We start from the raw sequence: 16,069 nt of genomic DNA on the forward strand, positions 1-16,069 counted from the left end.
TGAGCGCCTTGGCCACAGTTTCGAGGCGGGGTTTCGAGGAGGAGGGGCGGGCTGGCTTGTAGCACACGGCAGGAGGCGTGATTCTCTTTTTGGGGGTGCGGGGGAAGGTACTCTCGTGGTGTGCGCTGCCGCAACGCCGTTAGAGCTGGAGGCGGGACGGGTTACGTTTGGCCCTTACACGAGCCCGCGGCGACACTGCCCGGCGTGGGGAGGCGGGCGGCCGGGCGCCGTGGCCGCGTGACGGGGGCGGTCCCGACCTCCCGCGCGCTGCCCGCGTTTTTGCTGCGCCTGTCGCCAGGTCTGTTGGCGTTCCCGTCAACCTTCCGGACCGCGCACTTCGAGGCAGGGACGCAATGAGTTATTTTGGTTGGATGATTCCATGTCATTTGATGCCTGGCTCACCCTGTCCCGTGCGACCTACCCAGAAGTTTGTCATGTCAGCTCTCAGCGAAGTTTTACTGTGAAGACACGTGTAACAGCGAAAGGCAAAAAGGGGTTGGCCACCAGTCGAAGTTGTGATGCATTGAATCAGTGAGGGTTATTTAGATTAGAGAGAGAATTATTTGGCAAGTGAGAAAGAGGACACGGGCTCTTTTAAGAAAAAGTTTAAAGACTGCTGACGGGTGGAGGCAGATTCTAGAGCTGCGCTGTAACCACTGGGAACTACTAAACTAATTGAAATTAAGTAATATGAAAAATTAAGTTTCTCAGTTGTACTAGCCACATTTCTGGAGCCCAATAATCACTTTATTGGACAACGCGCATTATAGCACATTGCCAGCATTACAGAAAGTTAGGTTGGTCAGCGTTGATCTAGATGATGTGGAATTGTATTGGTAAGCCAAGCATTTTAAAGCGCTACTAAGTCATGGTTAATCACATTAGTCCTCCAGACACAGATAATTCTAATGTATTATTGGGTATGAATGTACTTATTAGATAAGCTCTACTAACAAATAATAATTGAATGCCAACAGCATGCAAGACTTTTGGAGATAGAGTAAAAATAAAAGTTAACAATTATCACATAATTAGGAGCCTGGCAACTTTACCATCAATTCTCTTGATTCCTCTACAAATTTATGACACTGTATTTTTTTTTTTTTTTTTGAGACAGAGGCTCGCTTTGTTGCCTGGGCTAGAGTGAGTGCCGTGGCATCAGCCTAGCTCACAGCAACCTCAAACTCCTGGGCTTCAGCGATCCTACTGCCTCAGCCTCCCAGGTAGCTGGGACTATAGGCATGTGCCACCATGCCCGGCTAATTTTTTCTATATATATTTTAGTTGGCCAGATAATTTCTTTCTATTTTTTTTAGTAAAGACAGGGTCTCGCTCTTGCTCAGGCTGGTCTCGAACTCCTGACCTTGAGCGATCTGCCTGCCTCGGCCTCCCAGAGTGCTAGGATTACAGGCGTGAGCCACCGTGCCTGGCCTATGACACAGTATTATAAAGAGTTTTTGCCTATGATAACACAACTACTAAGTCCCAGCCTTTATGCATGAAGCCATATTGCCTCTTTTGGGGGGAGGGGACTAGAATTTTCTTTTTTTTAATTTTATTTTTTTAATTGACAATCATGCATATTCATGGGATACATAGCGATGTTTTGATATATATGATGTATAGTAATCAGATTAGGGTAATTAGCATATCCATCATCTCAGCCTCTTTGAAGTAGAATAAAACGATTTTTGCTTTCAGATAACTTAAAATCTGATGTGGGAAATAAGGCATGCTCGAATAAGCAATATGAGAGAGTGGGATAAGTACTAGAACTTTCAGAACAAAACCTAATTAATAAAATCAAGGGAGGAAAAAAAGAACTTTAGCTTATTTTTTGTTTGTTGTTGGAGGAGGAAGAGACCAGCAGATAAAGCTTTAAGGACAGATAAAAGTTAGATTTACGGTAATGGAAGTGGGTGAGAGCATAATGTATGCCAGACAAAAAAGAATTAATGAAATAAAAGTATGAGGGACAGCCTTCTCATGGTCCTCCAACGGGGCAGATAAGTCAAACTTATCTGATTTTACCTACGTTATGAGCAGCCGTGCTGTTTCAGTAATTTGAACTTCAAAAACAAGTTTTGTAATAGAACCAAATGAATTAGGCCAATTTAATAATAGGCATTATTTTTACAACCGTTCTATGGTATGGTTCTGTATAATTAGATGTATAGAATAAGCAGTTCATGAAAGTGGATAGCGAATATTTTATATAGCTAAACCACTGTAAAAATTTTTCTTTCTTTCCTTGTTAGTTTTCCAGGGGTTGTAAATCAGCGTCTCTACTGACGGTTTCCTAGTACCACGTATTCTTTCACTTTTAATCTCTTTACTCTTGGTTAGGGTAAGGTCCCTGTGATGAAGAGTGGGTTTTGAAGCACTGTTTCTTCGTGCTGTTCTTTTTCAATTCTAGTCCTCCATTAGCACCATTGTGGTTCAAGACTCATTTTGCCGCCACCTCCTCCAGCAGGGGGAGACATGCTCCCTTAAATGCTACATTTAGGGATTTTTTTTTTTTTCCCAAATGTTTTTTTTTCATTTCTCCTGTCTTCATCATTGTTATTACCTGCCCTATCCAAGTGAGGATTTGAGTTTTTAATCCTGCATGGGATACCTTGAAGAGTTAACCTTGTACTGAGTTTTACCTGAAGTTATTTTAAAGTATACATTGTATAAAAATATTTATAAATTGTTTAATGATTATTTCAATATTTAAAATTGAATTTAAATTATTGTCATTTTAAATTATTTAAAAGTAATTAAAATAGTGTAATAGAAAACAATGAAAGTATTCAAAAGATCTAATTTCACATCCCAGCTCCTATCAATATCATTTTATAAAAAAGGACATTTCAACATCTTTCCCGTATACATAGGAAGGAAGATAAAATGTAATCTCACAATTTAAAAATTGAATAATTTCCGCTTTATGAAAAACTTAGTGCTTTATTCTTATTTTTCCAGTTTTGCTGAGGACCAGTGAAAACTTTACTATAAGGACTGACATCAGTTCTTGGACTGGTATTTGGGTACCATTGATTTCATTTTCCTGAACCTCAGTTTGGCCATCTGTAAAGTAGTTATTCTCTAGTTTGAATCTAGCATTATTGGTGCTGACCACTTTATAGAGTTTTTAAAGAGGATTTGATGGGGCTGTTAGATGTATGTATGCTCCAAAGTCCAGAGTCATGGGTCAGTGAGAGACAAAGAGAGGGGCTCCCGCCTGTATGTGGGCAGAGGGATCTATAAGTCCCAGATGAGAGAAGCGTAGGCCAGTGAGAGCGGGATGCATGACCTATTTTCCCTTAGCAGTCAGATGACAAGGCCCCCACCAGCCAGGTTTGTTCTTGGCTCATATTCTTAGGGAGTATCTTGAAGAGCAGGAGCACTAAAAGGGTACTATTCAGGGTATAGTCAGGCTATTAATATATAGGCACAGGTTTGCTTTTAGGAGTAATGGAAACCCATCCCAAATAGTTCTCCATGACGCCCAAATACTCTGGAACCCAAGACAAATTCTTTCATAACAACAACTAACACAGAGTATTTACTATTTGCCAGACACTGTCCTAAGTGATTTGCCTGTATTTATTCATTTAATCCTCCCACAGTCTTATGAGATGGGTGTAGTATCATTATTCTCCTTTTACAGAGCAGGAAACTAAGATACAGAGACCATATTACTTGCCAAGGTCACCAGTGGTCTGTGGTGGAGCCAGGATTTGAATTCCAGAGTCCTTGTGTTAGAGTGGAAATGGATAAATACCACACCCTTTCCTGCTGTGCTAAGGAGGAGGCCAGTGGGAAGCCAGAAGCACTAGGCACTTGTGTGGGAAGGATGCCAGGAATGGAGGCCGGGCACTGTATAGGCACACCGAAGAAAACACCTCCAGCTGGCTGTCGTTTTCTTTTCAGTCTATACATGGTAAAGGAACCCACATATCTTCCCAGACAATTCAGAAGCTGTGAGATTCCCCTGTCTAGAATCTTTTAGTGGAAAGATTTTAAAAGTATCATCTCCCCCCACTGAATATGAAGTCTTTGATTTAAATTCACAACTTCTTTCTGTTGGTCACCCAGAAAGCTGTTCACTTGCCCCTTTGTGTAGCACTGTTTGAGTTTTGGCTTGTAGGTTCTCCCAGGCGTCCTACCTTGCCTGATAGGCTTCCCTCCTTTCGGTAAACAGCCTTCAGATCCCAGTCGAGTTCACCAGCATGGACTGGACAAAGCCAGGGAACACAGGCCACCACAGCAGAAAGCCAGATGGAACTGGGGCCCTTTAGGGGAACTTGATATTTCTGTAATAGGAAACTGATTTCAAAGCCCAAGATCAGGCCAGCACAGTGGCTCATATCTGTAATCCTAGCACTCTGGGAGGCCAAGGCAGGAGGGAGGATCCCTTGAGGTCAGGAGTTCGAGACCAGCCTGAGTAAGAGTGAGACCCCCGTCTCTACTAAAAAAAAAATAGGAAAAATTAGCTGGGCAACTAAAAATAGAAATAGAAAATTAGTCAGACATGGTGGCAAGCACCTGTAGTCCCAACTACTTGGGAGGCCGAGGCAAGAGGATCACTTGAGCCCAGGAGTTTGAGGTTGCTGTGAGCTAGGCTGATGCCACAGCACTCTAGCCCAGGCAACAGAGAGAGACTGTCTCAAAAAAAAAAAAAAAAAAAAAAAGGAAAAACCCGAGATTAGGAGTAGCTTCCACACAGAAATTAATTATTCACAAAACTGAGCAATTTTTGTTTCTTGTAGGTTGATCTAGACTGGTTTGCATTGTAATTTCTTGAATACCTGTCTGTCTCCCCCACTGAAGTTTAAGCTGCTTAAGGGCTGGCATTATACCTAATGGTTTTCTCCCACAAACCAAATTCTACATAGTAGGTGTTCAACCAACTTGTTATCAGTGGGACCCAAACTTCCTGAACATTTAACAGCGGACTCACACATTGCTGACAGGACTCCAGGGAAGGAAAAAATGCCACCAAGCAGGGGAGTGAGTAGCTTCCACGGCCACAGGTACAAGGGCAGACTGGAGCTCTCCTTTACTTTTGTCAATCCCTGACACACTCTGCTCTTTCCCACCCCTGGGCCTTTGCACACAACTATATGTGGCCACTGGGGAAAGGAGAATGAAGGTAGCTGCTGCCTCCCACAGCTTTGCTCCTTGCTTGTATCCAGAGCCTCTGTGGTTCCTCCTCCCCCCCAAGTCATTGGAGGGTCTGTTGCATTCTGATATTTGCTCAGGAATGCCCTTGAGTCTTCTTCCCTAACATTTGATTTGGCTGGTGGCTGGCTCTGTTTGGAATTCCATGAAGAATCTTATAAAACCTGGTAGTCAGTAGAGATGACGGATGTAGGGCTGTTCTTTGCAGACAGAGACATGCCCAAGAACTTCGCACACCAGCATGCCTCCTTCCAGCTCCAGGGAGACAGGGCCGGGCCTTTTGACAAGCTTCACTCCTCTGGGTTGGCCAGCTGGGCTTGTTTAAGTCAGCATCCCAACACGTTAGATAAACAGGCACCAGATCCAGATGTTGAGTTGAAGCCAGGCCCGGTTGTTCGTCAAAACTACCTGGTTGGTAATTATCTCAGTTCAGAATCTGCTTTCTCCCCAACTGATCACCTGATCCAGGAGTCCAAGATACCAAAATTACATCTCAGACAGGAGACTGAAAGGCAAGCAGTTAATTTGCAAAGGACTTAAATATGATATTTGGAGTGGGAGTGGGGCGTGTATTCTTTTTTTTAAATGGGGGAGCGCCTTTTGAAAATTCAAATGAAAAAGATGAGTCCTTTTAGCTCTCCAAATTTGAAATGGTATTTCAATTTAAATTCTCTTTTTCTTGCTTAATGTCAGAGAAACTTTCAGACATTCCTTATTCTTTCTTCAATGCTCTATCATGTTTTCAGCCTATTTTAAAGACAGCAATGTCAACATGTCAATAGCTACAGTGGAGTGGTGTCTTTACAAGGCAGCTCATTTGTCTACAGTGTCTTGTAAATCACGTGCAAACAAATTACTAAGAGCATTTTCCTCTGGTATAAAAAAGTGTGGCCCGCCGGGTGTGGTGGCTCAAACCTGTAATTCTAGCACTCTGGGAGGCCAAAGCAGGAAGATTGCTTGAGTTCAGGAGTTTGAGACCAGTCTGAGCAAGAGTGAGACCCTGTCTCTACTAAAAATAGAAAAGTTAGCCGGGCATCGTGGCCCTCGACTGTAGTCCCAGCTACTCAAGAGGCTGAGGCAAGAGGATTGCTTGAGCCCTGGAGTCTGAGGTTGCAGTGAGCTACAGTGACGCCACTGCACTCTACCCAGGGCAACAGGGTGAGACTCGGTCTCAAAAATAAAATAAATGAAAAATGTGGTTTATTTACCCAGAACTTGGGTTTGAGATGTTAAGTATCCTTTTTAAGACTTAAAAGGCTGCTTTTATCTGGTAAAGTCTCATCCTAGCTGAAGTCACGGGACATGCTGATCTGGAGCCCTTATTGAATTGACGGCTGTCCACATGGAGAACTACAGTGCTTTTGGTCTCCTGCTTTGTGGACAGGGATAACTGGATCACCCACGGGATTTGCCCACAGGGTAAATCCAAAAAAACTCACTGCAATGTCTTGTACTAATAGTTTAATGAAATTCTCCCTCCAGCAATTTCTGACAGGGCATGGGGATTTTCTACAGTGTCATCGTACTTCAGCAGGAGTGATTGTGTCATCCAGGTGCAGGTGTTCTTGGCTGTCCTTTACCTATTGTCTCTGCATGTCACATATAGACAAGAAAGCAGATGACAGGTTCATCTCTATTACATGGGAAATTACCCAGTGGTTGCCTAGCAACTCACACAGTGCAATCAACATGGTCTCTGTTGTAGAATGTAGAGTGGTTGGCTTTCCTTTCAAGAATGTAATTGCTTGTTTCCTTTGGGTCTCCAGAAAGATACGTATGTTTACCTGGATTTGAGTCTAGTAAAATGGCCTTTTGTATTTCTTCTCCCCAGTATTCATTCTACAGTAGTTTATTATCATAACAAATGACAATTATCTGATCAAACCATTACTACAGCAATTGCTTCAATTAAATTAGATTCAGTACTCATCTTCTATGTACCAGATACCATGCTAGACACTCTAAGAAATTATAAGGATGGACAAGTTAGTCCCTTGTCCCAGGGAACTTAAAATTTAGTGTAGATGCTTCTGTGTTTAACAGACCTGTATAAATCATTTATTTACACATTGCTATATATGTATGTAAAATAAAGGTATTTGTATTTGGAAGAGTTCCTTTGTGTTTGATCAAGTGATTTTTTGCTTTTATTTAGATTCCTGCCTCTGTAGCTTACAGCTGCAATCAGTTCAAAAAGCTGTAATCAAAAAGTGTAATCACTTTTAAGACATGGCTCCTATTGGAATCTAAGTAATTAGCAGCTCTTAAACAGCTCTTGTTGGAATATGACACTGCTGATGATGTTGTCAGATGGGATGGGACTGCCCTGTGTCTGTACTGCCGTCTTCCTGCATGATTGCTGCTGCGGCCGTCACAGCCTCCCGCCTCTATGTTACACATTCCAGTTTAAAAGAAGCCCCTTGCCTCTTTTTGCTTTTCTTTTCTCTCTTTCTTTCTTTCTTTCTTTTCTTTCTTTCTTTTTTTTTTTGGAGCAGTGGCATCATCATAGCTCACTGCAACCTCAAACTCCTGGGCTCAGCAATCCTCCTACCTCAGCCTTCTCAGTAGCTGGGACTACAGGCACTTGCACCATACCTAGCGAATTTTTTCTATTTTTAGTAGAGATGGGCTCTCGCTCTTGCTCAGACTGGTCTCAAATTGCTGAGCTCAAGCAATCCTCCCACCTCGGCCTCCCAGAGTGTTAGGATCACAGGCGTGAGCCACCTCGCCTGGCTTTGTCATCCTTGTAACAACCTCTACGTGGCTCCTCATGGCCCCATTCCACAGATGAAGCTCAAAAAAGTGCTAACACATACTGCTCTAATGAGTATTAACATATTCTCCTATCTCAAGGCAGTTTTTATCTTAGGATCAAATCAATATTTACTGTGTATCTGTGTATCTCCTAAGGGTTACTCCTTAGGATACTGTGTATCTCCTAAGGGTTAGGGACACAGTAAAGCGTAAGACTCAGGCTCTACCCCTGAGAAGTTCACAGAATAGTTTTGTAAGTGATGTAAAAAAGCTGTGGGAACACAGGCAGAAGATCAGTTAGTTTAGGTAAAGGCTGGGAGCTCAGGAAAAGATATATATAATAGATAGCCATTTAAATTGGATCCGGAAGGTTGGCCAATAAGGAGTCTTCTCTACCCTTAAAAATGAGGCTAGAGCAGAGATCTGTTGCCCTTTGATGTTGGTAAATCCTTTACTGCTCTAATCTAAATCCTTTACACTGCAGTTTATGCCATATTTCCTCTCATTTCAACTTCAGTTGAAAAAGCAAAAATCTTTGCCTAGTACCCCAGTCACTCAGAAGCCTTTAGAGGATCACATCTGGTTCTCCACCAGAATGTAGAAGAAACTGCTTTCTTCTTACCTCCAAACCCTGCAGCTGGACTTTTCCAGATGCTGCCCTAGGAACAGTTTCTGAAGGATTCCTCCCTACAAGGGTCCTTCCTGGTGGGGGCGGGGGGCGGGGGGAAGCCAGGCAATCAGCTAGTGCCCAGATAATTGCACTTGGAAGGAGGCTGCACTGTAAGCATTTTTCATGGTATCTTCACTGAAGACAGAAATTTTGAAATTGAATAATATATAGAAGAGAGGAATAAAGTGCAGTGTCTCACAACACCCCACTGCAAGACTTCACCAGCCTGTGGGTGCCAAGAAGGTCATACTGACATCTAGACATAAATTCCTATACATAAATTAGCTCTGAGCCCCTACTGAAGGTCTACTTGTCCCCTCCCCCTGCCAACTCTTCCCCAGTTATTTCTGGGATGCCCCTGAAGTGTCTCCCATGGGTTCATGGGGAAATCCACTGTGTTCTTTCACCTCAGCCTCCCCACTGATGGTCTGCTATTCATAAGCCCCTTAAAAGGGGGTACCTCATTGGTGTCAGTGTCCTCTGTAAGAGCATCGCTCTTGTAGTGGTCACTCCTGGTGCCCTGCTGGGAACAGCATCCTCTCCCTTCTCTCCTGGGACCACTCTAAGCCAGCAGGTTGCCAAAGTGGAGGATGGGATGGGACAGTGGGAACCCTCTCCCTGATTGGCTGTACTTTATGATGTGTGTCCCAAAGCAAAGCTGTTTATGTCTTTAAATGCTCAAAGTCTCTTACATGGTTACTCCTCTTTCCATTTCTCACCCTAATTCTTCCCTCCCTGGGGCTGGAGATGAGTCTCTCAAGCCAGGATGGAGGGGGACAGCTCATCGATTCTTTCCATTACCCTTATCTTTCTCCCCAGCGAGCTCTGCACTCAAAACAACTCCCACAAACCAAACCAATAAAAACTGAAAACCCTCTCACTTAAAATATAGCAAAAGTGTGTCAATGGATGGAAATAGTTATGAATACTTGGGGGGTGGTGAGAAGGTTGGTAGTGTTCTCTAAACTCCATCTCATAGTTCATAAAACCCCAGGGTAGGCCGGGCGCAGTGGCTCATACCTGTAATCCTAGCACTCTGGGAGGCCGAGGCAGGTGGATCGCTCGAGTTCAGGAGTTCGAGACCAGCCTGACCAAGAGCAAGACCCCGTCTCTACTAAAAATAGAAAGAAATTATCTGGCCAACTAAAAATATATATAGAAAAAATTGGCTGGGCATGGTGGCGCATGCCTGTAGTCCCAGCTCGGGAGGCTGAGGCAGTAGGATCGCTTGAGCCCAGGAGTTTGAGGTTGCTGTGAGCTAGGCTGACGCCACAGCACTCACTCTAGCCCGGGCAACAGAGCGAGACTCTGTCTCAAAAAAAAAATAAATAAAACAACCCAGGGTATTGAGGATTTCTCTTACAATTTGAAAATGAAGGCCGGGCGCGGTGGCTCACGCCTGTAATCCTAGCACTCTGGGAGGCCGAGGCAGGTGGATCGCTCGAGGTCAGGAGTTCGAGACCAGCCTGACCAAGAGCGAGACCCTGTCTCTACTAAAAATAGAAAGAAATTATCTGGCCAACTAAAAATATATATAGAAAAAATTGGCTGGGCATGGTGGCGCATGCCTGTAGTCCCAGCTCGGGAGGCTGAGGCAGTAGGATCGCTTGAGCCCAGGAGTTTGAGGTTGCTGTGAGCTAGGCTGACGCCACAGCACTCACTCTAGCCCGGGCAACAGAGCGAGACTCTGTCTCAAAAAAAAAAAAATAAAACAACCCAGGGTATTGAGGATTTCTCTTACAATTTGAAAATGAAGGCCGGGCGCGGTGGCTCACGCCTGTAATCCTAGCACTCTGGGAGGCCGAGGCAGGTGGATCGCTCGAGGTCAGGAGTTTGAGACCAGCCTGAGCAAGAGCGAGACCCTGTCTCTACTAAAAATAGAAAGAAATTATCTGGCCAACTAAAAATATATATAGAAAAAATTAGCCGGGCATGGTGGCGCATGCCTGTAGTCCTAGCTACTCGGGAGGCTGAGGCAGTAGGATTGCTTAAGCCCAGGAGTTTGAGGTTGCTGTGAGCTAGGCTGATGCCACGGCACTCACTCTAGCCCGGGCAACAGAGCAAGACTCTGTCTCAAAAAAAAAATAAATTTATTAAAAAAATAAATAAATTTATAAAAAAAAGAAAATGAAGTCAACCCTCTAATGTCCACAAGGAACATAAAGCATGGAAGCTCCCATCTCATGGACAATCTGTGAGAATGCCATCTCAGGAGAAATTAACAACAGTTGCAGTCCAAAATTTAACAGTGCTTTGTCAAATGGAGTTCTTGCTCTGTAAGAATTTTCTCTGTAGACTCTAAGAAACATCCACTGCCCCCCGCCACAACAACAGAAACACCACACACAAACACATACACACACAAACACACAAAATAAATTATCTCAGTCCAGATAATGCAAAACACAAAGATAGAAATGGGATTGCCCTAAAATTAGACTTCATGGTATGGTGGACAGAGGTCAGAGTGTGGCATTAAAGGTCTTAGTTGAATCCAGCCTCTGCCATTTACAAGCCAGAATGCACTGAGAAAGTCCCTTTACCTTTTCAAGATATTTCTCATTTCTGAAATGGAATGATGCCTGCACTCATATGTTTATTGCAGCACAATTCACAATTGCAAGATATAGAATCAATCTAAGTGCCCATCAACTGATGAGTGGATAAAGAAAATGTAGTATCTATATCTATAATCTATCTATATCTCATGGAATACTACTTGGCCATAAAAAAGAATGAAATAATGTCTTTTGCAGCAACTTGGATGGAACTGGAGGGCATTATCCTAAGCTAAGGAAGTTAAGAATAGAAATCCAAATACCACATATTCTCACTTATGAGTAGGAGCTAAGCTATGGGTACGCAAGGGCATATGGAGTGGTATAATGGACACTGGAGCCTCAGAAAGGGGGAGAATGGGAGAGGGAGTGAAGGATGAAAAATTACCTATTTGGTACAGTGTACACTAGGCAGGTAAGGAGCATACTAAAAGCCCAGACTTTACCACTATATGATTCATCCTTGTAACCAAAAAACTATTTGTACCCCTAAATCTATTGAAATAAAAAAATGATAAAATGAAGTGATGATAACGTCTGCCCCCCTTTCCAGGATTATGAGAACAGATGAGATAATGTAGGTGAAAGTGCTTTACAAACTGTAAAGTGTTATTCTTTAAAGGTAAGCTGGAAGAACTCCCAGCAGCTCAGTCACGTGAGTGAGGCTGTCTCTAGGCCGATTGAGTCTTTCCCAGGGGTATCTCTGTGCCCACACGTCATGCCACCTGGTGTCTCCAGCACAAATGAGGGGCCTAGAACTGACAGAACCTATCCTGACATGCTACCTTGTCTCAGGGCACACAATCTCATCTGGTGAGGCCAAGCCTAGACCCAGAGAGAATAGGACCAGGGTGTGATAAATATGTGTGTGTTCCGCTTCTACATTCAGAGCCTAACTCTCCAGAACCACTTTTCATCTCAGAATCATTGCTGTGTTTTCCCCAACAATAACATCTTTCATGCCAAGAGCATGGATGATGCAATGTATCTTAAAAGAATATTTTACTGTCATCTCTAGGATTTTTTTCCAAGCCACAGACCCTCTTTCTTTAAATTTTGATGCTGCCACTTCCTTGATCTTGCCAGAAGGATTCTACATGTGTAGGAAGTGACAAACACCAGAACTGCTTAAACCCAGACAAGCAGAGCCCCTGCCTATGCCTGGAGCCCATTCACCACTTTGGCCTACTACAACAAAATACCTTCGACTGGGTAATTGATAAACAACAGAAATTTATTGTTCACAGTTCTGGAGGCTGGGAAGTCCAAGATCAAGGCACCAGCAGATATGGTGTCTGGTGAGGGCTCATTTCTCAGAGACGGCACCATCTGTATGTGCTCCTGTGGCAGGAGGGGTCAACAAGCTCCTTCAGGCCTCTTTTATAAGGGCCTTAATCCCTCCCAACGTCCCCACCTCTTGACACTAGTGCATTGGGGATTAGGTCTCAACATGTGAATTTTGGGGAGACGCCAACACTCAGACCATAGTACCCGGCTAACCCCACGTGGAGCTCAGACAGTCTGGAGTCCCGTGCTCAGAGAGAGCGAGGATCCCTGGAATAGCTGTGCTCTCACCAGGGAAGGCCACACCCTGAGACGGCTTCCTGATGTGTCAGCTCCAGGCAGTGATATCAGCGTGTTGACAACTGAGCTGCTATTGAGCTGCTTGAGGAATCTGGCCTGAGAGTGCTGCTAGTGCCTCGTGGGGTATTGTGACTGGTTCTGGGCCATCAAGGTTGGGGAGAGCAAGAGAAACGGGTGGCCTGGGGACAAAGAGATTTAATTTAGGGCTTGGCATCCAAAACTCATACGGAGAAAGGTTTAAAGACCGTTAGGTACCATCTCTCCTACAGGCTGTGAAAAACCGGGCTTGTTTAGGTCCTGAAATGTCGCTGTCATTAAGGATGCAGAGGATCAGGGTCTCTACTCCCTGAGCCTCTATATTGGAGAGGGTGGGCTTCTCCCACCGCTCCCACCGGAGAATGCCCCCAGGATCCTCCGGATGCCTTCCAGGCTCACCTCCATACTCCAGCCTTCACCTCCGCTCAGCGGGGCCCTTGCTGGGAGCTGGCTCCTGCCTGGTGGGTGCGTGATCACAGGCCCATGCTTTGCAGACCCTGCACCCACCAGGGCCCCAGCTCCTGCCTGGTTCTGGGGCCCTCTCTAGGGGGGCACCCTTCTCTACAGAGCCTGACTGGTAAAAAACGACAGAGCTAGTCCTAAGCTTGGTGCAAGGACAATGAGAGAAGGACGACTCAGAGGCAGCTGGGTTTTTTTTCCCCTAATAATTACTAAGACACTTAAAGGGCAGATCAGATCACAGCTCCATCATTCCTGGGGAATTTTTTGGTTTAACAGACCTACCCGCCTCCCTCCTCCCTTGCGCTGTCCCTGCCCAGACCCCTCCCCCACATAGTTAAAAAACCAGCGTGTGTTCCCAGGCCAGCTATATCCTCCCAGGAAGCCTCCCCTGGGGTGAAGTCAGGCCAGGACTGGGTGAAGAGTGCAGGAGGGTGGAGGGCGTGGGCGTGTTTTGCACTGGGACAAGGAGTTCTTTTGTTGTTGTTGTTGTTGTTCTTTGTGTCAGTTCCAGACAGATAGGAAGGAAAAAATAGTAAACATTCTTCAATTCTGGACAAAAGCTGAGAGGGGATTTTCTTTAGGAACCTCCCCGGGGGCGGGGGTGGGGGGTGGGGTGGGGGGATCAAGGCTCTGCCACGGCAGGGGGAGGGCGGGGAGAAATAGAAGGGAATAGAAGGCCTCCCTTCCCTTGACAAAGCTTGAGCTCAGTGAAACCGATGCTTTGAATGCGGATGTAATCAAAATGGAACTCAATTTTTCTGCCTCTTGTCCGTGTGAACTACCCAGCGAGGGCAGCGTCTCCCCTTCCCCAGGGCGGCAGCTCAGTCGACCCCGCGCCTCCTCTGGTCATGCTTGGGTGCGCTCATTTTATGTCCTGAAGTCCACTATGGGTTAGAGATTTAATGCATCCAGCCAAAGATATTAAATGACACTTTCATCTTCCTTCAAAGAGAAATCTTCTTCCTCCTGCCCTAGTGAAGGTGTGCAGTTGGGGGCTGGCTGCCTCCAGGGCTGGGGTACGATGGGCTTTTGTTCTCTCACCTGAAAACTGCCCCCCGATCCCCTTCCCGGGACCCCCTTCCCCGGCTTGCTGGCCTTTCCGAGTCTGAGTGGTGCTGGATGCAGGGAGAAGAACGGGGAGCAGGAGAGTAGGCAGTGTGAGTGCCAGCTCCTGGGCCTGGCAGATGTGACAGCCCTTCCTCTGAGGGTTCCTGGGTTCCTCAGAGGCTCCATCTCTGAGCTGCCCTCCTGAAGTTCCCTGTTCTGTTCCAGGTAATGACTTTTGACTCCATCTTCAGCCCCTAGGAATCCAGCATCCCCATCCCCACCCCGAATTTCCTCCCATAGAGATCACTTCACCCTTCTAGGAGGCCCTACAGGACTTAAAATGGCCCCACATTTGCCCTCTCTCTCCCCGTGGTCCACATCTGGCCCACAGGAAGCACTGACACAGTCCCTGCCCCACTTCCAGTGCTCCTCCTGGCTCAGGCCCCTGGGGGCCCAGAGCTCTGAGTGGCTCCAGGGAAGCCCCCATCACTAGGCTTGAGATGAAGGTGGGAGGGCCCTCAAGCACTCGGGGACGGAGCTTCCAGCGTAGCTTTGCCTTCTCTAAAGTTTCCTATTTTCAAACCCTCACCATTCTCCTCACTCCCACCCTGTTTATATTCTTGTTAGGCCAAGGGCCCCAAGTGCTGGACCACTGGTTCTCCACTGTTTCCTTTGTAAAAATTGCACATGGGGGTCTGTCTCATGCTCAGTTTGCTATCTGATGTTGTGGCCTGCCTCCAAGTTGTCCCCAGTTACCATCACCTCCTGATATCCACATCACTGTGTCTTCTCCCACCCTTGTAACCAACCACTTGCTATTATAGATATGATGTTGTGCATCTTCTGAGGCTAGGGCATTGTGGTGGGTTAAATTGTGTCCCCTCCAAAAAAATATGTCGAAGCCCTAACCCTCAGTCCCCAAAATCTCACCTTATTTGGAAATAGTCTTTGCAGATATAGTCGAGAGTCATATGGGCCCTACATCCAATGACTGGTGTCCTTGTAAGGAGAGACAGACACAGAGTAGACACACACGAAGGAGGAGGCCATATGAAGATGGAGTCAGAGACTGGAGTGATGTGGCCACAAGCCAAGAAACATCTGTGGCCGTCGGAAGCTGGAAGGGGCAAGAAAGGATTCTCCCCTAGATCTTCTGGAGGGAGCATGGCTCTGCTGACAACTTAATTTCAGATTTCTGGTCTCCAGAACTATGAAAGGGTAAATTTCTGGTTTTTTTAAAAAGGCATCTTGTTTGTGGTACTTTGTTGAAGAAGCCCTAGGAGTCTGATCCTGTGGCTGCCTCCTTGCTGTCTCATGGACCACTCATTCCGGGGTGCTCGCCATGTCGTGAGGCTACTCAAGCTGACCCACGGAGCAGTCCGTGTGGCCAGGCACCGAGGCCCCATCACCAGCCAGCGCCGACTTGCCAGCCATGTGAGGTGCCACCGTAACAGCAGATGTCGCGGCCTCAGTCAAGCCTTCGGATGACAGCACCCCCAGCTGACGTCGTGACTGCAACCTCAGCCAGAACACCCAGTTAAGCCATTCCCAGTTCCTGACCAAGAGAAACTAGGAGATAATGAATGTTTATTATTGTTTCAAGCTACTAAGTTTTAAGGTAATCTGTTACGTGACAGTAGATAACTAATGCTGCCACCTGTCATACTGGGGCCTCAGTATGGAACAGGAAGAGTTCTGCTTTCTAATTCTTGTATATCACTTGGAATGGTTAGGGGGCCCTGGTGCTGTTCTCTCTGGGGATGTTGCCAGCAATGGGCTCCACAGCCAT

This window comes from Lemur catta, chromosome 1, assembly GCF_020740605.2.
Source record: "Lemur catta isolate mLemCat1 chromosome 1, mLemCat1.pri, whole genome shotgun sequence".
In the NCBI taxonomy this organism is placed as follows: Eukaryota; Metazoa; Chordata; class Mammalia; order Primates; family Lemuridae; genus Lemur; species Lemur catta.